Here is a 24,082-nt window from a genome sequence, read left to right on the forward strand (position 1 = left end):
GACCATCCCCCCCCCCCCCAGTGAAGCAGGCCCTAGAGTATTAGCGGTAACTCTCCTTTCATTTCTCCCATGCATACAGACACTTAATCATCCACAAAAATATGAAAAGCTGGAATTGTCTCAGTATAAAGTTAAATGGTTTTTCCTTGGACTCTGCACAATATCCAGGTGTTATGATTTGTACAGATGGAAGGGACGGTCTGTGACAGAGGTTTGGAAGATAGTTTATCCATTATGCAGATGTCTTTGATTTTCCTGACCCGGGGTTCCTAACTAAGTCTCGGCCATTATTGGCATAGCCGTGACAGAAATTTTACTTCTAAGTTGTTCCTCTTGGGGAATTCTCCTCCCACTGGGAAAGTAAAGGGGACAGAGTCCTTCTTGGGGCAATTTAGGAGTGTTTTGCCAGTTTTGCCTTCCAGTGTTTTGCCTTCTCACAGATCATTAACCAAAAAAAACGGAGGTGTTCTGATGGAGGATTACACCAGATAGAGTAGGTCTCGGTGGTATGGACAAGGAAGAGTAAGTACTTAGGGATGAAAAGGGATCAAAGAGGTTGAATTTAATAGTACGAAGTGTGGGAAAAGCTATAAACTGAGAGTGAATAGTTTGGGCAAAAACAGGGGACTCAAAATAATGAAAATGACTAAGAACCAGTTCTGTCTTTTAAAGGAAATTTTCATTATAACAGAAGACAAGACTCTCAAAATAACAAAGGCCACTATTTCCAAAGCCCAAACCAATATTCTATGTGTACATTTTAATTTTTTTTAATGTTTCCTCTATAACTTTTACTATGAATGAAGAAAATGACAACTGTAAAACAGTGTGACATTTCCTCAAAAATTAAATGTAGACTTACCATATGATCTAGCAATTTCATTTCTAGGTATATACCCAAAGGAATCAAAAGTAAGGACTCAAACAGATATTTGTACACCCATGTTCACAGCAGGATTATTCATAATAACTAAATATTGGAAGAAACCCAAATCTCTATTGATGGATAAATGCCTATTGATGGATAAATTAAATGTCTATTGATGGATAAATAAAAATCTTTTCTCCTGAAGGTATAGCAGTGTGTGGGCTGAGACAACCTGGTGAATATCCCCACTGGGATCCTGGGGACTTTATCTAGTCCCTGGCTGCTCCCTTTCTGGCTCTTCCCCTGTTTTCTGCTTCCTGGCTGCCGTGAGATGAACAGCATTCCTCCACCATACCCTTCTGCCATGATATTTCTGTCTCAGAGCCAGCAAACCATGGACTGAAACCTCTGAAATCATGAGCCCAAATAAACTCTTCCTCCTTTAAGTTGTGCATGTCAGGTATTTTGCCCAAGCAACAAAAATCTGACAAATGCCTATACATGTTTAGGCTAGAGCTTCTGCTTAAAAAAGGCCACTGGCATTTAACATGGCTGATTGCATAACAACTAGACAACAGTTTAAAGATGAAATGGCAGAAAATTTATTGAACTTGTGGATACTTTTTAAAAGAAATTTTGGACTATACAATAGAAATTGAAGATACAAAAATGCCTGTAAGCTGTGCAGGCATGATCACATCTTCATGTATACTTCTCTGCTACCTAGAACATTTTGTGGTCCTCAACCCTGGTGACTTTCTTTTTTTTTTGACATTTCAAGTCTGAAGGCAGTAGATGACCTCAGCTTGTAGAGGATTAAAAAAAAGTTCAATAACTAGGAAACCCATCTTTAGGGGATTTATCTCATTCTATTATTAATTGCCCTAAAGAAGGAGCGATACAAAAGAAAGAGACCTGAACTCCTCAGGAATGTCTCCTGGCATTTCATGACTTTGGTCACCCAGTCAAGTAGATTTAACTCTTAAATGATTTTGAGATAAAAAACATTTTGTATATTAAAGAACAACTATTCAGATCATTTCTGTGTGGACTCCTTCCAGTGTACATAATCCAAAGATAGTGACTCAGAATGGTAGTCAGTCACTGATGTATAGACAGCATTGTTTCCATCTCTCCCTCCCTCCCTCTCTCTCTCTCTCTCTCTCTCTCTCTCTCTCTCCTTCTTTCCTTTTTTTTATTGCAATACTGGGTATTGAACCCAGGGGTGCTCAACCACTGAGGTACATCACCAGCCCTTTTTATTTTTTATTTTGAGACAGGATCTCAACAAGTTGCCCAGGACAGCCTTAAATTTGTGATCCTCCTGTGTCACCCTTCTGAATAGCTGGGATTACTGGTCTCTTCTACTGTTGGATTTTTGTAAGATGAGATCACAACAAGTTATTAGCCCCTAAATCTGTTCTGTACCTTCTGTGTGCTGTGCTAGTCTGTTTAAAGTTTTTAAAAGTTTATGTTTTAGCTTCCAGGATGCTACCTTACTGACTAAGAAGGTAGGGACAGTTACACGAACCATCTTCTCATTCAGTGATTTCTAGATCTTTTTTGTTTGTTTTGTTTTTTGAGACAGAGTCTCACTATGTAGTTCAGGCTGGTCTTGAACTCACTATGTAGCCCAGGCTGGGCTTCAGCTCGCAGTGATCCTCCTGCCTCAGCCTCCCAAGTGCTACAATTATAGGAATACACCACCATGCCAAGCTGATTTCTAGATCTGATGCCTAACTTTTAATCAACTTGGAAAATGAGAGCTTTGTTATCTGGAGTTAGGTTGCCACCTTTCACTAGTACACACCTAACACATAATGAAAACTCAATAAGCCTGTGTTAAATAAGCATTCCTTCTGAAAAGCAAAGTGTATTACCTTTCTGTTAAACAACAAGTAGCCAAGAGCTAGCAACACATGAAGACAAAGATTACTTTTTTTGTCACAGTTTTAAAGGTTACAGTCTGATCAGTTGGCCCTGTCTTTCGGGGCTGTGGTGCCATTCTGGCGGGAAGATGCAGCAAAGCAGAATTGCTCAGCTCCTGGCCTGAGAGCAGGAGACCAGTGTCCACAATCCCCTTCCAGGGCACCACCCCCCAGACTTCCCACTGGGCCCCACCTCTTAAAGTCACCACACCTTTCAATGGCACCTGGCTGGGCCTTCAGGAGTCATCACAGACCCAACTGCTCCAGAAAGTCTTGGGTTTGTGTGTTTTCTGAACCTGATCCTGACTCAGTCCCATTATTTCTGTCAGGCACCTCAGTCACTGGGAATGTAGTCCTGAGCCCTTGTGGATCCCAGTTTGGAATTTCCATATTTGTCCACCTAAAAATAAATAAAAGTGTTATGTGCTTTTAAATATGCTGTGCTTGCAAAAAAAAAAAAAGGCTCTACATCAATGTTCCCTATTTACTAGTCTGACTTATATTTTGAAATAGAATGAAATGTATCCTTACCCCCCCCCAAATTAGCATGCTGGTGATATTTGTGTGTGCTTATTTTTTTCTATAAACTAGTAGTAATTTTGTAGTTTTTGTGAGCAAAAAAAAACCTCACATGATTTTATAGATTTTCACAACTCAATCCTCCTTTCTTTCACAACTTCTCCTGCCAAGATTGGGCTCCAGTGATGGAAATAGAGGAGTTGTCGATCACCCCTAGAGATTTCGTTAGATAAGCTTGCCACCCTGTCCAGGATTATTAGAACAAATCATACATCCTCATTCACTTTTGGAAAAAGAGGCAAAGTATACTGGCATGAATTATCAGAAATAATATAAGGAATAACAATTCCTGTTGAGAAGCCAGGTACTGTGGTGCACACCTCTCATCCTAGCTGCTCAGGAGGCTGAGGCTGGAGAACTGTGAGTCCCAGCCCAGCCTGCGCAACATAGGGAGACCCCATCTCAAAAGGAAAAAAAAAAAAGAATCTGTGTTGAATTTTCACACAGTATACATGCCTGGGCCCCTCCCTGCAGAATTCAGACTCACTGTGCCTTGGGGTTCTTCTTCAATGGTATGCTACTCATTCATTTTGCTGCTGAGAAGCACCTAGCCCAGGGTGGCAGGACTCCCTCTGTGTCCCAGAAACTCGGAAGCAGAGCCAGCAGAATGGACCAGACCTCCGGACTCTGGCTGGGGCCTTCCTGCTGGGAACAGCACCCCCTACATGCCCGCTAAGCATGGTTTTTTCATTTTTAAAAGGTCACAAAGAATATAAGACAAAAAGTATATGTGGTCTGCAAAGAAAGCCTAAAACACTATTCGAGCCTTTTCCAAAAGAGGTTTGACAACCTGTGACACTCTGTACCATGTTAGTAATAAAATTTCACAGCTTTCCTTGGCCTGATGCCCTCGGGGCCCTTGATGAGGAGCATGAGTGTGAGGCTGGAGGCTGTGGTGGATTTGTTTTGTGTTGAATTAACCACACCAGAATCCATCCCCCGAAGTCCCTTCCCTGCAGAGTTCTGGGTGAGTGCAGCCCACCAGGCCATCCCGGTGAGATCTGGGATGTGCTGGGTGCAGCAGCCATGACTTTTCGGGCAGCGGGGACAGAGGCCATTGTGGGATGACTCACGTCTGTGGCCTGGGTGGCAGCTGCCCTGCACTCCTGCCAGTCTCCTCCCTGGCCCTCCTGGCTCCTCCAGACCGGCTGTTAGCTGCACTACGTCCTAGACCAGGAGCGACACAGGTGGCCAGCTCCATGATGAAGGACACCAGCCACCCTTGCGGGGAGCAAAATCAGCCACGCTGGAGGCAGGAGGGAGAGGCTTCCATCCTTTTTCTTGAGTTCCAGCTCATCCTTACACATTTCAGTTTCTTCTGGTCTCTTCCACGTTGCCGCATTACTTTTTCTGAGATGGACTCTCACTGTGTAGTCTGGGCTGTCCTCGAACTTGCTACGTAGCCCATGCTGGGCTTGGACTCCCCATCCTCCTGCCTCCGCCTCTCCGGGTGCTGGGATCACAGGCGTGTGGCACTGCACCTAGCTTTCTACTTCACTTCTATGACCCCTTCAAGTTGGCTGCCCTGCTGACTTTAAAAGCACCAGTCTGATGTAGACTGTTTACCCAGTTCTCCCAAGGTCAAATCCCTCTCACAAGCCCAGTGTACACGTTAGTCTTAGTGGTTTTGCTTCTCTGATCAAACCCTGACTGATAAGGAAACTCAAAATAAATGAAATCAGACTAAAGATAGCTGCGTGAGTGAGAAAAAAGAGGGGAAATGAGATGTATATATGTCCGTCATCTGTTACATTTGGGAATAGAGGTAAATTACATAAAATCCTATCCGATTTTCGATCTATAAAAATAAAAACTTTAAAAAATTATCTTCTGTGTTTCCAGACTGTACAGACCCCAGGCATATTTTAAATCAGGAAACCTATGGAGCTGAAAATGCTACCCAGAGCGATCTACATGAGTCCATGGCTCCAACAGCAGAGACAGCCTCACATCTCTGGAATCAGAGTCTAGAAGACTTTGAAAATTAACTACTTTTTTCTGCAAAGAGAAAATCGCCAGTATTCAAAGAGCTAAACACTCATGCAAATGTGCAAGTCAATCTTCTAAAAGCTACCTAGAGGCATTGTTCTCTGAAAATAAGTAGGACAAAGGCTCAGGGCAAACAAGTTGTCTCTATGTTCTTCACAAGTGCATGGTTTTCAGCAGTGTTTTCTCACTGACTTTGTCTGTTATCAGTATAGATTGAAGACCTCCCACCACCTTTGTATGATGGCACAGTCAGGGAGGGCATCTAGCCCAGCCAAGGGAATTCCACTTTCTTCTGTTCTCCTCCATCTTCCCACATCATTTTTTTTTTGAGTATGGGCTCTCACTGTATGTAGTACAGGCTGTCGTCGAGCTTGCTATGTAACCCAGTCAGGGCTTGAACACTCAGTCCTCCTGCCTCAGCCTCCTAGGGTGCTGAGATTATAGGCATGTGGCACTGTACCTAGTTTTCTACTTCACTTCTGTATTTCTGAACCCCTTGCTCAATTAACCGAACTCTGTGCTATTGCCATTGTGAGTTGTGTACCTTCACCTTCCAAGTGGTCTCTAATGGTGTAGAAGGGAGCACACAGTCTCTGTGTCCCCAGCCTCCAGCCTTCTCAAATCATTTGACCCAGGGGGACCTCTAGGTGCTCTCAGCAGGGAGACAGGGAATAGGTCTCTGTCTCTGTCTCTCTCTCTCTCTCTCTCTCTCTCTCCTCTCTCTCTCTCCTCTCTCTCCTCTCTCTCTCTCCCTCCTCCTCCTCCTCCTCCTCCTCCCCCCGTATTGTTGCCAACTGCAGAAAAACAGGAAAAGGTCATCACTTTTGAGTTCCTTCGATTTGCTTTCAATTCCTTTCCTTCCCACAGAGGTCATCTCTAAAAACTACTTCTGTTTACAGGGGTGTGGTATCTTCATTTCTCACGGCAGTTCTTGAAGAAGACTTCAGAGTTTAGAGCAAACAGCAAGATGAATGTTTGCTTTGGTGATCTTTCATCATCTTAACCTTAGCATGTCCACAGAAGAGAAGTTTACTCCCAAGTTGTAAATAATCATGCAAAGAGAAAATGTGATCAACAAAGAAAGCATTTTAGGGCCAGGGATTTAGCTCAGTGGTTTCTTCGCCTGCTGCACAAGCATAAGGACCCAAGTGCGATCCCCGGTACCAAAAAAAAAAAAAAAGAAAACATTTTAAAAACATACTGCTGATGTTACAGAGTAAATAACTGGCTGATCTTTGGGTCAGTGTTGATGCTCAAATAATGAGTAAATTCAAGATTTAGAACTCAGATCTACTATACAAAAGACAGTTACCTGAGGTTTTAGGTAGCAGGGAAAAATAAATTTTTTATTTTCAAGAAGTGCATTTTATTATGACGGTGTCTTAGAGGGGGCCTGAAAGTGTAATTTTGCTGGGCCTTGGAAATATGATGGATATTTATATCTTTTCACCACACTCCCCACCCTTCCATGTATCCAAGAAATAGTCATTCTCATTCTCATTATATTTTTGAGGCCTCGTTTTGGCTTACTTTTTAAAGTTTGCTATCACAGTGAAAAATAATTTAAACTATAAAAGAAATGCATACTCTATTTAGTAAGGCATAAAGGACAGAAGTGTCATTGTCACCCCACCACCCAGTGATGGTCACTGCTAATTTGGGAGAATTTTCTTCATAACACACACAGGTCATGGACACTTCTACAACAATGGTTTGGTCTAAGAGCATGAATATGATTAGCAGTCTTCCTACGGCTTTATGAAATGTGTAACACAGGGACCCCTGTCTGTCTCTGTCTGTCTGTCTCTCTCTGTCTCTGTGCATCTTGCTGTCTCTTTGTCTCTCTCTCTCTCTCTCTCCCGCCTCATGTTGAAAATTGAACCTCAGGATCACTCTACCACTGAGCTACATCTAGCTCTTTTTATTTTTTTATTTGGAGACAGGGTCTTGCTGAGTTGCTCAGGCTGGCCTTAAACTTGCAATCTTCCTGCCTCAGCCTCCTGAGTAGCTAGGATGACATGTGCCACCACACCTGGAATTGAGCAATTTCTTAACCCCACTGAGCCAGTTTCCCTAACTGTAAAATGAAGCAAAGAACAACAGTATTTAACTCATAAGGCAATGAGAAATAAAATGAGGACATGCATGTGAAGGCTTATCAGTGTCTGACATGGTGAGCAGTCAACACATGTGAGCCATTTTTAACTTGTAACTTTCTCTTGTCACTTTATTAAAAAACATACACCTTACTAAGCCTTGTGGTAGCTTTAGAAAACTACAAATTCTACTCCGTTCCATCCCTGACTTAGTGAGGATTTGCATATATTTGAACTCTTCTGCACAAGTTAGATTCTTGAACCTACAATTATAGTAATTGTTCAAATAATGTTTATGTGCATTTACAGTTAAATGGCAGCACTTTGACGCATGCCAGCTCAATGTAGCTCAACACACCTCTGTGAGGTAATTGTCTTCGTGCTCAGTTACAGATGAGAGAATCTAGGCTGATAAAGAGAGCCAGCCGAGATCCCAAGCCAGGCCTCCTGGCTCCAAGGTCTTTCCTCTTCCTGGTAGGCTGCTTGCCTTGACACAGCCTAGTCCCCTCTCAGCAGCATAGGGGCACTGGGATAAGCCTGCAGGCGCTGCCATGGCCAGGTCCCAGTTGGTTCCTAACAGAGCAAACAGCTATCTGCTGGGCAAGAAAAGTACCCTGGACCGGAAGTCAAGAACCCTGAGTTCTGAAGTTCCTACATCCTTGTCACTGCATCTCCATCCCCTGTAGACTGGCTATAAGAATATCTGTCTTTCCTCCTTTGTGGGATGAAATGATAGCCAGAGAAAAGTGATGATACTATGACAAAAGTTTAAAAATGTATAAAAGCCTTTTACTTCCTATTGCTCATACTTTTAGGACTTACTGATACTTTTATTATTAATTACCAAGTATTACTAATGTCACTGAAATCACTAACTTTTTTTTTTTTAACCACCGTGGCTATTTTTAATGATGTTCGGCATAACTCTGGGAATTCAAAGTGCCTCCCCCTGAGTATATTACAGCTTTCTCTGGATCTCACTAATGTCTTTCCTTCCTCCCTCAATGCTCACCAGGTCTCCAAAGAGCTTGCTTGCTACCCTGGCTCCCTCTCCAAGTCTTGCCCACGGTACTCTCACTTGCAGCCCTATTACTCCATGTTTCAAACGGAAAGGAATCTCAGGGTTACAGTCCCTCGTCCTACCGTTCCCCCAGACATGCATCTCTAAGTGGGTTAAACTCCACATCCCTTGCATGTTGCTAGGCGGGCTTTCGTGCAATGCTATCAGGAAACAACATGGCTTTAAAGGTTAAGATCCACCTGGGACCCTTCAAGGAGATCAGCTTTTCTTTTCATTTATGCAAAAGTTATTGAAAGTTTTACCTGGTCTTTTGCTTCTCCCGACTAGCTTTTCTAACTGAGGGAGAGGAATGGTAGACCAGATCAGAACTGTGATTGGAGCGTTTGGCCGCTTCTTTGGAGTTTCTTGGAGTTGGAGAGTGTGGGTAATTAGGAACAGGAATCTGATCCTTGAGATAATTTGGAAGAACTGCAGAACTTCATACTACCTGTCCTGTGTTTCCTTAGTGTGGTTCACTGACTTGTAAAGAGGAGACATTTTGATGTATCATCATAAGAGAGTAAGTCACAGTGAAGCACTCCATTGAGTGGTATTTCCTTGGGAAGGCAAGAAGGGTCAAAGTGGTTGAACTTAATGATGTGAAAAGAGTGATCATGGAAAGAGAATTAATTATAAACTGAGAAAGGTTTGGCAAAGGTAAAGGACTTCTCATGGGCTATAAAGAAGATGATTATGAACTTATCCTGGTAGGAAGATGTCCATCAGTAAAAATAGAGACCACAAAGGATATTTTCAAGGGTCCCAAGTTTTAGCAACATGATAGGTTCTGTTTTCTGTATATTTACCTATTGAGTGTACAAATGGTTTTTGTAAAGTCCAAGAAGTAAGTACAAATTAAGATTGTCAGACGCAGCAAATAAAATTCTACATCATATTGGAGACTTAGAGTTTAAAACTTACCTGTTTTCATCTGTAATATTAACTTAACTTGGTCTCCTGTATTTTTATCTGGCAATAGTAGTAACCTGTGTAAGAAAGGGCACCAGCCAAGGTTAGATGCCCTGTGCTCAAGGGAAGGTCAAAGGCAAAGACCTCAGTGGGCTAGCACAAGATTCTTGGGTCCAGGGAATTGGGCAAGAGGAGAATGAGGCAAGAGTTTGAGTGAGTGGTAGAGGCAAGGGAGGTGGACACCGGGACAAGGACCTGTAAGGCCCTGATGTTACAGCTTTGAAAAGGAAGCATCAAATCATATGCAATTGACAGGAACATAGATTAGTGGGATTAAGTTTGGATAAGATTCTGTTTTAGTTTAGTCTCCATTCATGAATGCTTCTTGCAGGTGGGGGACTGCTTTATTGTATACTTAATAAAAAATAAAATGGGCTTAACGTATTTGATGGGAGAGGGTAGCTGATCCATATCTGCGAGAACACCACTGGAAAACTTTCAAAGTAGTGGGAGAGGGATCTCTAGAGGTCAGGGCCTGTATGACATCTTGACAAGATGGAGCAGTTGAATGAGCTGGGCCATAGAGGCAGAAAAGAGCAGGGTAAGATATTTAGGGGGCTATGAAGACTAGAATCAAGTCTTGATATGGAACGAAGTGCAGTCACTTTGTATCTTGGAGCAACTAAATATAAAAGGAGTACAATAAGTAATTGGTGAAAAGGTGTTGTTTTCAGGCATAGAGGACACAGAAGAGTCGGGGCGGGGATGAGGATAAGGTCCTGGTGACAAGGAACTAGCAAGAGGAAATCATTTTGGTACATAAGGAATTCTGTCACTCAGTATGCACCAAACAGCCTTTTACTGAGGTTGCAGAGAACAGTAGTCCCTTTAATTCACGGTCTCATGTTCTGAGTCAGCCATGGTTTGAACATATTAATGGAAAATTCCAGAAATAATCTGAAAGTTTTAAACTGCATTCCATTCTGAGTTGCACTGTTGTCAATCAATGGAAGATTCCTTTGTTCATTTCAAATGGAAATCATAAACTGGCAAAGTGCAGCTCTGCCAGCAGTCCTCCTGTCACCAGATAACACTGGATGATGCTTGATGCCAGCGGTTGACACAGCTGGCTGCCGTCCAATGCTGCTGCTGGCCACCACCATCTAATGCCAACTTGTACCAGACACCATAGGTTGACTCTGCCACATGCTGGTCTCTGCTGCTGGTCTTCATTGGCTGCTGGTCTCTAGAGCTCATCAGGGCTAACTAGCCCTATTGTTCACTGCTCTTTCTTTTAAGATGACGACTACGAGTAGATTTACAGGACCTTCAGAGCCCATACTACCCAAGAAAGAAATCATGAGCAAATTTACAGGACCACCAGAGCAAGTACTTTATGAAGACCTGTGCTGCAGCACAGGAAGGTCAATACGCTGGAAAGAGCCTTCCTAGATTAACCCAAGAATTGGCTGGGGACTGCTGCTTATACGGCTGCTGCCATCCTGTGGTCCAAGTGCAGGACTATGATTGGTTCAAATTCAGGCCTATTAACTGGTCCAACTACAGGCCTGTGATTGGTCCAAGTGGGTGCAGGGCTCCAGGATAACTGCAACTCTCAGGGCAGCAATTCAGTGAGGAGGCAGGGTATCTAAGCTGTTTGACAGCTATCTCTTCTCTGGGAAAAAATGGTGGGACTGAAACCAAGGAATCTTCGGGAAGGCTATTTTCATTATAGCTAATTGGGGTTTGAGGAGTTTGAGGATGTTAATAAGGGGCCCAAATCCCTCCTTCCCTGATCTCAACCACACCAGGGTGCCCCATCCTTCTTCAAAGAGGTGGCAGTGGTGTCTGAAGTGGCAGGAGCAGGGGAGAGGCACCACGGTTGACAGCTGAGCTGTACTCCTGTCAGAGTGGACTGTAAAATAACCAGGGAGGACACCAAGGCAGGTTGTCCCAGTTCATTGGCAGGGAACAAAAGCAAGCAAGGGGGAGGACGTGACAGCTGTTGGCTAAGCCATGGCCCCTCCACCAGCACAGGAAAAGGGCAAGAGTCAGGCGCTTGTTGTCGGTCTCAGCATGATGAAATCTCACTCTGCCTTGCCCATCCCTCCTGGTAGCGGAATTATCCCTTTGCACAGGATATCTGCACTGTGTATTCTACCTGCCCATTAGTCACTAAGTGGCCATCACGCTTATCAGATCAACTGTTTCAGTATCACAGTGCTCATGTTCAAGTTGATTATTTTACTTAATAATGGCCACAAAGTGCAAGAACAGTAATGATGGCAATTCAGAAAGGGCAAAATGCAGCCATGAAGTTCTTCCTTTAAGTGAAAAGGTGAAGGTGCTTGAATCAAAGAAAGAAAATATGTTGCATTCTGGGGTTACTAAGTTCTACCATAAGAACAAATATATCCATGAAACTTTGAAGAAGAAAAAAGAAATTTGTGCTAGTTTTGCTGTCACACTTTAAACTGTAAACGTTATGGCCACAGTGTGTAAGTACTTTGAAAAAATGGAGAAGGCATTACATTTCTGCATGTGTAGGAAGAATATAGCCTATGTGGTGCTTGTTACTATGTGGGCATCCACTGGGGTCTTGTATGACAGGCAGAGGTACTGTAAATTCCACTCTGTGCACTTAAGTGACTGACAGTGTCACCGAAGGAGAAAGTCTATAGACCAAGCAACGCTAGAATTTTATCCCTGCCACAAGGGATGCTTAGACCAAATGCCATCTTTCCTTGCCCAGGTTCATATGACAGATCCCTCACCCCTCTCCCTGTCTCATCATGACTGATTCCTGAGATACTCTCCTCTTTAAAGCCAGTGTGGTCTTTCTAATATGAGAAACTGTCCATGTCATTTTTCTGCAACAAGCCCTTCAAGGATAAAGCACCAGCTGTTGCCTGATTAGCTCTAATTCATAACCATGTTATGGTTTATATCTCAATGTCCCACCAAAGCCTCTTGCACTTACAGGTGGGGCTTTGGGGAGGTGGCTGGATCATGGGTGTGTGACACTCATCACTGGATTAGTCCACCTATGGGTTTATAGCTGGCTGTGATGTTGGGAGGTGAAGCCTGGTGGGAAGAGGTGGGTCACTGTGGGCGTGGCCTGGAACTATTCATGTCCATTCTCCTCCCTTGATCCCTTGCTGCTTCCTGTCTGCCATGTCATAAATTGTTTCTCCTCTGCCATGTTCCTTTACTGTGCGCCCTGCCTTGAAACTAGTCAACTATGGACTGAAACTTCTACAAACTGTGAGCCAAAAATAAACCTCCCCTCCTTTAACTTGTGAGTGTCAGATATTTTGTCCCAGCAATGAGAAACTAAGACAGTCTTGCTCAGTTTTCCACCCTCCTTGCACTGGCCCCAAGCCAACCAAACTTGCAACCAGCAGAGACTTTTGTAGTTCACAGAACATGGCATCCTCTGTCTCATCCATCCACCTTGGCATTGCCATTTCTACTTCCTGGAATCTCTCCAAGGGTCAGTTTACAGTCACTTCTTCTGGAAGCCTCCCTTAATGTTTCCAGCCTAATTTGGTCCCCCTAGTGGACTTCTGCTGGATCCCTGGATTTAAGTTATTCCATAATCACTGTAGCTGTCATTACTTCATTAGTGCCACCTCAGTCTCTTGAGCTCATACTACCCATCAGCACCTAGCATGGTACCTAGCTCAATAAACCGTATTCTAAAATACGTTCTTGTGCTAAATGGGACTTGCCCAAGTTATCTTAGGCCAGTGATGGTAAAACTTTTAGAGATTTCAATAATACGAACAGCCTGCTGCAGCACATGTGCCATAGGTACATTTGATACCACTGTCTTAGGTGATTGTGGTTTATCAAAAGGATCTCAGGAACTCTCCTCTCCTAGGAGAGGTGATTTATCAAGAAAGCCTTTGCAGTAGGGTGGATTTTTGAGCAAAGCGTTGACAGATGAATGGGTGTTTGGCAAGAGACCAAGCCAGGGAGGGGGCTCTGTAGACCATCCTGAGCCAACTGGCTCAACACAGTCGTCAGGTCCTTCTTCTCAGCATCAGTGACCTGAGTATCAGGAAAAGTTAAGAACTCTATATCTCCTGACCCACAACTTTACCACCAGAGGGTGAGTTTCCATGAAACCAAGTCCTTGACATCTGCCCTATGTACAAAGGGTAGTAGCGGACAGGCACGGAAATAACCTCACAATCTGCTTTCATGAACTTGGCGATGTCTCCATTTAGCCCCTTTCAGCAGGTTCACTCTGAAGCAACTGCATCAGTACGCTGAAGGATCACCTGACTATCATCAGGCCCAGTAATGAATCCTCCATTAACTATACCCCTCTCCTCTGCCAAAGCCAATACTCAGAAATGTCAGGGAGCTGACTCACCCCAGTTCTTACAGCCCAGGAGGTAATAGCAGAGGTGCCTGTACAAATCTTTCCAAGCAACTTATCTTTAAAATATCTCATTATACAAATGAGAAAAATATTTCTAACTTGTATTTTGGTAACTACCAAACCTTCTGTTGTAGATTTGGGGGCTTATTGTTTATTTGAATTTGGTTTTGGTTTTGAAGTCAGAGTCTCACTATGTAGTTCAGACTAACTTTAAGCTCACTATGTAGCTGAGGTTGGCCTCAAACTTGCAACAATCCTCCTGCCTAAACCTCCTGAATGGTAGAACTACAGGCAAATGCTCTCATGCCTGGCTTGCTGTAGATTTTGTTAATGATATTTCAAGTGTTGGCTTCAGCTATAGAATGTAAATTTATGATACATGTCCTCCAGACATTAGCTCACAGCCTGGGTGTAGTTGACATTGCACAGTTGGCATCAAAATATTTTAAAGTAAATTTCAAACAAGATGAAGCATGAGCAGGTGAGGCAGGAGGTTACGGCAGTGCAATAAGGAGACGTGTCAGTCATGGCCAGGACATAGCTTCAGACCTGCATAAGATGGCCCCGATCCGATGTCAGGAGAGTATAAAAAGATGGCAGCCACTGGACTCATGGCCATTGTCTACTTTCTCTTGCACTGACTCCTCTGTGTTCAGGGCATATTTTCTTTCCCCATACTTCTTTTCTTCAGAGCATTTCTTGTTCTTTAGATATATCTCTCCTCTTCTCTCTACTTTCCTATGTAAAAACCTTTCCTTAACCCTTTAATAAAGCAAAACCTCTGAGTTCTTCAGGTTGTTTTTTGTTGTTGTTGTTGTTGTTTTTCTGTTTTTTGGTATTGGGGATTGAACTTGGGTCCTTGCGCTTGTGCAGCAGGCGGCCAAACCACTGAGCTAAATCCCCGGCTCTGAGTTCTTCAGTTGTCCTGTCCAATTCTTTGCTCAGGACAGCAAGAGCCTGAAAAGGACCTGTGAGAATCCCAGTGTTCAGTACACAGGGACAATCCAGGCAAGGTGAGAGCTATCCAGCAAAGCTTGCAAGTGAATTCACAGGTAACCTTGTCTTAGTTGGCATGAGGTAAGCTCATGTAAGTAGATCTCTGGGAATTTAAATGCCTGTAATAGCAGAGGCTCAGAAGGCTAAGGTAGGAGGATCACAAGTTCAAGGCCAGCTTGGCATCTTAGTAAGACCTTATCTCAAAATTTTAAGTAAAACGCTGCTGGGGTGGTGGTAGCTGGGGATGCAGCTCAGTGTGAATGAAGGCCCTGGGCTCAACCCCTAGTACTGAAAGGAGAAACAAAACCAAAAAACCATGGTTCTTTTTACTGTCATTGTTATTGTTCATACTAGAGTAGTAAGAGTTGTTTGCCCAGTGGCTAGCTCTGTGCCTGGCTTATAATCAGCACTCCATAAATAATTTCAGGCATGAATTCATTCGGAAATCTATACTCATTCCTTCATCAAGTATGCATTGGGCACCTGGGAATAAAAGAGTGAAAGAAGGCATGACCTTTCCCTTGCAGACTGCAGGGGTAAGCAGATGGGTGAATGGGCAGTGAGGTTGCTGGTGGCATACCAAGGAGGGCCCTGAATTGATTCCGGGGGAGGGCGAAGGTGAGGTCCCTGCAGGAGGTGATGTCAGAGTTCTGAGTGGTGAGTAGAAATCAGGCCCATGAAGGTACTGGAGGGGGAGGACAGCCCCAGCCTCGGTGTGTCCAGAGGCCCCCAGTAAATGAGAATATAGGTTGTTCTGCACAGTTCTGAGCAGGCCGTTTAACATCCCAGTGGTGCTTAAAGCACCGCTGACTGCAGGCTGTGATACAGTTTTAAATTTTCGCATATACAACTATGCTAAAACTACCCATATTTTCTGATTATACAAGATCGAAATAGGCACAGATGTCATCAAGCCTAGAGAAAGGGGAAGGTGGAAAGATCTCTCTCTCTCTCTCTCTCTCACCTTCTGGATTGTGTTAATGTGATTTATGCTCTATCTAGGAATGGAAGCTTTTATTCTTTAGTTTCTGGTTCTTAAATACCAAACCTGTTGATGTCTACACGTCATGACTATGTGTTCTCTTTGCTTCCATCACGATTTTCAATCAGCAGTCTGTGTGAGGATTCATTGGATGAGTTGACCGAGGCCCCCGTGGTGGGAAGAGTGGGTAGTGGACAAGGGGTGAAAGCTGAACAAATCTTTCCCTGACCTTCTGGCTCTCTGACTGTATGAATCCTTCAGAGTGGGATGAATGAGCTGAGGGAGCATTCACAGCAAAATAGCAGAGTCACTTTGGAAGCCACCAGTGAGAAGGAGCTGACCTTTGGGCAGGTGCTTCAGTTCTCCTAGGGTCACCATTGACGTCCCCAGAGTCAGACTGAGTTCAGCTCAGAATTCCTTTCACTGAGCCTGGGTATTTAAAAGTTCACGTTATAGGTTAATTAACTCCCACTTAAACCCCTGCTGTGTTAAGACCACACATCAACTCAGGTATGACCAGAAAAATATCTTATGCCTCACACACAATATCTTAGGACTCAAGCCGTTCATGCACAGGTTTACTCAGCAAGGATTTGCTGGATTCCTACTAGGAACATGGTATTGTAAGAAACAGGAAAAAGAAGCTGAGGATTTTTTTTTCCAGTACTGTGGATTGAACCCAAGGCTTTCACACAGAGCTACATTCCCAGACAGGGTCTTACTAAGTTACTAAATTGCCCATGCTGGGCTAGAACTTGCAATCCTGCCTCTTCTTCCCAGACTTTAATAGATTTTTTAGAGCTTATTTGCTGTTTCTTAGTCTCAGCACTATTTACACTTTGAACTGGATAATCCTTTGTTGAGAGGGACTCTCCTTAGCTTTGTAGGATATTTAGCTGTATCTCAGATCCCTACCCACTAGATCCTCTGCCTGCAGTTATGACTATAGAACATATCTTCCAACATTGCCAAATGTCCCCCATGCAGTGGGAGTCTCTGGTTGAGAATTACTGGCTTACAATATCAAGCATCATCCTAGACACTTCATATACATTTTCTAATTTAGTCTCCCGTCTTTGAAAAGGCCTTAAAAGGAAGATATTTGAATATGAGAATAAGAAATACTCACCTAGAGTCCCGTGGGTAGGGATTGTGGGATTTGGACTTTAAGCCCAGGTGTTGTTATTCTACTGTACCTCCAGGCTGACAAACAACATGGCTCCAACCCCAAAGCAACTTCAGAGCTGGTTGGAGAGACGCGATGTGAGCCAAAGAAGTTACTCCATGGCCATTGAACAAAAAGTGATTTGAGCACTCAGAAAGAGGTGACAGTGGGCTAGGGAAGTCAGGGAAACCATCCTGTAGTGATCAGAACATTCTTTGCATGTTTGTGGGTAAACGTGTTGACTGGGACAGTGAGTTTGTGCTGGGGAGTGACAGGTGGTAAGTTTTGGATAGGGAGCATTGGGTAGTGGTTAAGAGAAGCACTGGCTCTGAATGGATTTTCTTTGAGTTCCAGCTCCTCTTCTTATTAGTTGTATGGCCATGAGCTAATAAGTAAATCCTGTGGCCTAGTTTCATTGCCTGAAGAAAAGATGTTCCATGGGTACCACAGTTTGCCTTCCTGCCTTCATGGCAAGACTGCAAGTTGGTATTTTGGATAGAAAACCAGTCTCTGTTTCCACGAGCTGTTCTCAGGGTGCTAGTGACAAATCGTTCTGCCTCTCACTGGGGGTCTTGGGGTTACAGCATCAATGATATCTTCCCAGCAGGGATGCAAGGGGGAAGGCAGCACCATGAGTATCTGTTGAGACCTCCATTCACTCATCCATCCACTCAATCAACATTTACTGAAGACCCTTTTAATTCGGGGCATCATGTTTCCATTAGCTACATCTGGAATGCCAGTAAGTCATCAGTTTGCTTATGTGTCAGCTGAAAGTTTATTAGGTACAAATGTCATTGTTTAGTTTCAGGACAATTCAAACTTATGTGGATTGTGTCAAAATTTTGAGGTTTCTTCTTGTCCTTATTTATATGGACTGTATCAAAATCCTGAGGTTTCGTCTCATGCTTTGCTCGGTGTTACTACCGGGCTTTGCATTTATGGAGATCTGATGGCGTGATGTGGTTGGGGATCTTCTCCTGGGAATTTCCGCTTTCTTCCTCTCTCTAGCTTTTTATAGCTACATAAGGTTTAGATCTGTTAGCACACACTTGTATAATTATGCCCCTCTCTGTTTATAGACTTGGGATAAATTGTCTTAATGGGAAAATATCTGTCCTTTGGAGTAATTTGGATCAAGGCTTTTTATTTTTTGAGAGGTTCATTTGCCTTTCTCAAAATCACTTTGATGTCTGTTTCACTCACAAATCGTCTATAGTTGATAAACAACAGCACTCAATAAACCTCATTAAGAATCTTGTCCTGATCTAAAAGTAGTTGACACTGGGAAAATACGTGACCCATCCATTTGCTTTCTCATGGATGCTAAGTCAAAAGACTTTGTTGGATCTTAAGACTCTTATGAGACATATGATAAGAGGCCCAGAGTTGACTGACCAGATTGCCTTGACCATCAGAATGCAGGAGAATTTCACTTCAGCTCAGTTGGTCTTAGGGCATCACAGGCGTACTGCATTCTTATTCATTCAACAGTCACAGGAGAACTATGATTAAAGGTTAGATTATAAATGAATGACTAGGGCCAGGCATGGTGGTGCACAGCAGTAATCCCAGCACTTAGGAGTCTGATGAAGGAGAATAGCCACAAGTTTGAGGCCAGCCTAGACTACATAATGAGTTCAAGGCCACCCTGAACTCATAGCGAGACCCTGTCTCAAATAAATAAATAAATGATTAGTTTCCTAGGTAATAAAAAGAGGTGAATCTTGTATGGATTCTTCAGCTTTGTTGGAGAGTGCCAGGCACCCTCCCAGTGAGAAACTTCATCCTTCTTTTCCTGTGTTACACTGGGTCAAGACAATTTCATTCCACAAGTGATTAAACCTGTGGAAGGTTTGGCATTTCATCAGTTTGGACCACCAAGCGTAAATGTGTTTTTGCTCCCAATGACTCCTTCTTCTGAATCGCTAAAAACACGGAATGACAGGAGGGAATGGTGCGATGATTAAGCACACCCTTTTGAATCAGACTAAATGGGACCCCCAACATTTAGTAGCTATTACTTAAGCTCTTTGTGACTCAGTTTCTTTGTGTTAGTATAAAGCTAATAATTATTCCCACTTCATAGCACTACTATAAATAAAATAGATTAGGCACAGTGCCCAACATAATTATAGTGAGAGCTTCATAATTCATAGCTATTATTATTATCAACCAATATTTGTATACCATCACAAAAAGCAATGCTTCCTGTAGGTTGAAACAACATATGCACAAGAGTGTATCTATGAAATATACTTACCACCATTCTTAGAGGTACCTATCCCAGTAAAGACGAAGGTCCAGTTGGGGGTTCATTACATTCTCACGGCACCTTGTTCATGAGGCAGGCAGCACAGATGCTCAGGATCTCTGCTCCTACATTTGTCAGAATAAGTGAAGAACACTGTAATTCTAGAAAGGAATGGAAGGTGTTCTTACATAACTTCTACCTAAAATGCAAGAGTCACATAGGATGGCTTTCAAGAAGGTTGCACAGTGACATCAAGTGAGACTTCTAAAATCAAGTCAGTTACCATTAAAATGAAGAAGTCTTTTCTATATAGGACCCACATTTTCATGTTGCATTTTGAGTCTCTTACCTCTTCTGTCCTCTGTAGAGATGAACAACAGCTGGTCGGTGTCCTCTTTGTAATAACCCTTCAAATAGAAGACTGTTAAGTTTGCCTTTATGCACTTTTTCACTGCAGACTAAACAACTCCAAGTCCTTTAACCTTCCCCCATAGGTTCTATTTTCTGTCTTGCTAATCATTTAGGTTCTCCTTTGGAAGGTTTCCAATGTCTTCACATCTTCCTTTAAAATAAGGTACCTCAGGCTGGACATACGCCCTTCATAAGTGTCTGTCTGCTAAAAAATTCTTTATCGTGGGCTAGGAAACAGCAGGGGAACTTCCATTTCATGTCAAACCCCCAGCAGTGTGAACACTCCAGTATTGTTTGGCCTGTTTTTCATCCAAAAAGCATGCAGATTCCTATTAAATGCATGATGTCCTGTGATCTTCACCTCTATGTCAGTTTTTCTTGACTCTAGACATAAAGCCCCATTTGTGCCTGTCCCACTCAGTTTCACCCCCGAGGATCCCTCTTTATAATCAGCCGTCCTGCTGAACCCTAAACTGTCGTTAATGAACCATTTCCTTAATGTATTGAAACTGCTTTGGATTCTCAACCTATCAGCAGTTCCCACTCAAATTCATGTTATTTGAAGACTCTTGGGGTGTGTGCAAGTATTATTTAAACCAGACCCAGGATAAAATCGTAGAGCACATTTTAAGCACCTCTTTGTTTACTGAGCCACTGATCTCTTTCCCAGTCAGCAGCAAAGGCTGGGTAGGGAAGACAGACCAGATCCTATCTTTCTGACCTGCTGATGAGAATGGCTTTCCTGAAATTAAGATATTATGCAGATGTGGTCACATCTTTAATTCCAAGCACATACACACCCTAAACTGATCTTAAGCCACAAAGATTGCGGAGGGGAGGAACAGAGTTTATTGCATTATACTTAAAACTGTAGATCTACTTTAAACAGCCTGATTTACGCATCATAATTTACACACCAGATTGAAGAAATGGAGGAAGAAGCCAGTGGAAAAAGCACTCAGGAAGAAAAGAAACACTTCTGAAATTAGTATTAGAAAAGTATGCAATTTGAACTTAGCCCCCATAAAATTTACCAGATACGGAGATGCCACATAAAAGAATGCTCATGAATCCACTAGGACTCCTACCATTAGCAGAAGAGCTGGAAAAGGGAAAGTGGTAGGAGCTAATATTCTTTATACCTGTAAGGCACACTTCCTACTGGAGTTTTGATACACTTGGCTTTTTCTGAAATCAGCCTAACTTGCCTTGACCCAGGAATTGTGGCCTTTCAAGAACCAGCTTGCAAAGCTTGTCCCCCTGGGCACGTGTAATTCCCTTGAACTGCACAAGGGGGTGTTGGTCACAGTACTCACAAATCCTTGAGATAAACTTTAGGGGAAGTGGGTCGTTTTGCTTTTTTGTTTTGGGTCTCCCCACCCCCGCCTCCTTCCAGTACTTCCAAAGGAGGAAAATCATGATCTGGCATTCCTGTTTCCAGTTTGCTCTAAGGCTGGCCTGAATGAAGCAACTGGGGTTAATTCCAGGACTGGTGATTGTGATGATTAGTTACTGGGTGTTCTTGGGTTGCTTCTTGAGAGTGGGCAGATTTCCAGCCTGGGCTTGACATGGGTTGTCCCTCCTAGGTTCTAATTACCCATTTTAGTGGCAGTAATGGCACTGAGAATTGAAGCCTTCTTTGGCCTCCTCCGTTGTAATTGCTTTGATTTCCATCAGATCTGACCTTTGCAAAGCCCATTTACTTCTAGGGCTTGCTGGATGCCTACGAGGAGAATGATAGCTGGGAAACAGGGTGAAACGGGACCGGGGAAAGATTCTGGTGCAAACTTCAAGGAGGGGAGAGGGTGTGCCTGTCTGTGCAGGTCCCTGAGGCAGGCACAAGGCTGTCGAGAGTTTGTTTCTTCTGAGATCCACCCATTTAACGTCAGGAACTCTCCACACCTCTAGCCCAGCTCCCCCTGGGAGCCGCAACTTGGAGCCCTCCCAAAGCCAGGTGAAAATAAGTTTTGAGCAGAAGTTCCTTACTGGTTTGAGGGTTGGCACAGCATTACTTTGACTTTTCAACAAGTGTTAGCAGTGCGAAAATGGAATAAAATACAATCGAAGTTTTGAAAAGCCATGAAGCTATGTAGGGTAGCTACACCCCTCTCCTTCTTAAAAAAAAAAAAAAAAAAACCAAACCAAACTTTTCCTGTCTTGCTTGTATTCCCATTACTTTAAGACAGGAAGCCCTCGGTGGGTGTGATGTAAACAGTTGGGCCTCATGGCTCGGCTTCCTCATCAGTTTGCAGCTGGAGATGGCGGGCAGCCCAGCTTGCCCGGGCCTGGGTGGGACCACTTGTTGACTGAACCCCGCAGAAGGTGGGAGGGGCAGCGAGCGCGGGAGAAGGTATAAAGGAAATGCTTGGGTTGTGCAGTCACTGGCCATTGTGATTCAGGGTGGGAAATTCAGTTTTTGCAGAAGAAAGAATCGGAGTGGAGATTTACGCAAAGTTCCCTAACACCCTGCCGCATATGATTGCTGTGATTTCAGTTGCCCCCCATAGGAGCCCGTGAGTCTGCTGATTAGGAAACCGATCGGTTATGAAGTGAAAGATGTTAGGGAGGTGGGGTTTCTAGGGAGAATTTTGCGGCAGGGTGAGGGAACCCCGCCACCACGCGGGGCAGGACGTTTTCTCCTTCAGTCCCGCTCCCAGTTCGCCCGGAAACTCCCGATCACTTGATCTAAACAAGTGTCTGAATGAGAACCCCCAAATTCCCCGCGATCCTCCCCGAGGCGGTTTCCTTTTCCCTGCGAGAGGAGGGGGTGACCGGGAAGGGATTCTGGAAGGCTGAGTTTTGACAAGTGAGCCCGTGAGCGAGGAGCCGCGCTAGGACTACATCAGTCTTTTCATAACCTCCTGACCCCGGGCTGAGCGGGGCGGGGGCTCCCACAGGGCCGGAGCCCACGGAGACGCGCTCGGCGGGGGTGGCGTCCAGGGGCAGCCGGTCCGCCCGCCCCGCGGCCGCCTGCAGGTGATCAGGCTGACGACCCGCCCCCGGGCCGCGAGCCCGCCCGAGCCGACTACCCGGGGCTCAGCTGTGCTGGCCGAGGCTCCGCGGAAGCCGAGCGAGGAAGACTGGGAGGAAGCCTCGGAAGGTGATTTCGAAACTGGAGACAGGAAACCCCCCATCAGGAGGAAAGCGCCCCCAGGCGTCCTGGTCCGATCCAGGTAGGGTGCACCTTGCAGCCGCGTGGGGTCTAACCGCGGACCCCAGCCCCCCGGAGGCGTCTGCGGTGCTCTTCTGGCGGGGCGCTCGGGGGTCTGACCCGGGAATCCGCGTTTGAAGACGGTTTGCGTTCCCCCGGAGGAGCGGTCCGAGCTGGTTTGTCAATTTCTGGACGGAAGGAGGCGCCCCGTGTGTGTGCGATGGACTGGGTAGGGGAGCGCACGAGGACATGGAGGGGTCCGCGGCGCGGTTCTCGGGGACACCTTTTGTGAGAGGCGCTGATTCAACACCGGGAGGGGTGGGGAGGGGTCAGCAAAGCAGGCGTCTGTCCTAGGGCCTCATCCCTTGTTTCTCATTGTGACCAGCAGGCCAGCAAATCTGGGGCGGAGGAAGCTGTTTATGATCCCATAGGAGATCCCAGTCTCCTCCGGGGACAGATCTTTGCCCCAAACTACTGTCTGTTTGGACAGCCCCGCCACTGATTCACAAAATATTTTCAATAGAGTTTCCACAAACCAAAAGACTTTTGATGATGAGGGATATTTGGAGAGAGCCTGGCATTTTCTATCATGAAGTTTCTCTCCACGAGGGAGTTTATAAATACAGTGGACCCTTGACTTATGAACTCAATCGGTTCCCAAAGGCTGGTTGTTAACTAAGTCAATACAGCTGAGATCTGGATGTTTACCTGGGCACACGCTGTAGATAACCAGAGGCAGATGAATCTTCCATTAACCTAATTAACACAAGTTGTTCGTATGTCAGGCTGGTCAGAAGTTGAGAGAAGTGGACATTACTAGGAGTGACATTAAGTCAGTTTTACCTCATGAGGTGGAAGGAAAGAAGGTGGTAACTTTAGCTGTCTTTCTGGGAACCGTTTCTGAGAGAAAAGATTCTGCGAATATAAACAATAAATGTTTTCCATAAAAGTAGGTCAAGCTGAGTTTGCTATAAGGGGGATAGCATAAACCCTAAATAATATAGAAGTATCTTTAAAATGTACTATAGTTGTTAAATACTAATGCAACTCTAAATTCACACTGCAGATAAATTGAAAAATAAAGTTAAAATGTGAGGCTTTTGGGGTCTCCAGTCAAACCTACTGGTCCTGGGAGCAGCTGTGAGACTCAGGGGTGACAGTGGGGCTGGGAGGCAGGATTCCTGGCCAGCATCTATAGAAAGAGGATGGGCAGCAACCAGAGGAGATGGACTAGGGCCTTGCGCTCTGAGCCTGCTCTGTGGGGTGGACACTGACATTCAGCCTCCCCCTCGTGCAGTCAGTGG

The 24,082-nt window shown here is 44.3% G+C and overlaps 1 protein-coding gene across 9 annotated transcripts in view; it reads left to right on the plus strand.

Moving 5' to 3' along the window:
* Pdzd2 (PDZ domain containing 2) overlaps nucleotides 1–24,082 on the plus strand; it is a 392,505-nt gene that overhangs the window by 154,641 nt on the left and 213,782 nt on the right. For 2 of the 9 annotated variants that reach the window (XM_087189453.1, XM_021261530.2), the window contains exon 1: nucleotides 50–22,800. The exons of the other annotated variants lie outside the window; for them this stretch is intronic. The gene's annotated coding sequence lies outside the window, so the exon portion shown is untranslated. Of the gene's footprint in view, nucleotides 1–49; nucleotides 22,801–24,082 lie in introns of those variants that run through there. 9 annotated transcript variants of the gene reach the window in all.

The sequence above is a fragment of the Heterocephalus glaber genome, unplaced genomic scaffold (genome assembly GCF_053883595.1).
Source record: "Heterocephalus glaber isolate CG9 unplaced genomic scaffold, H.glaber_assembly_v1.0 deba00001538, whole genome shotgun sequence".
NCBI lineage: Eukaryota > Metazoa > Chordata > Mammalia > Rodentia > Bathyergidae > Heterocephalus > Heterocephalus glaber.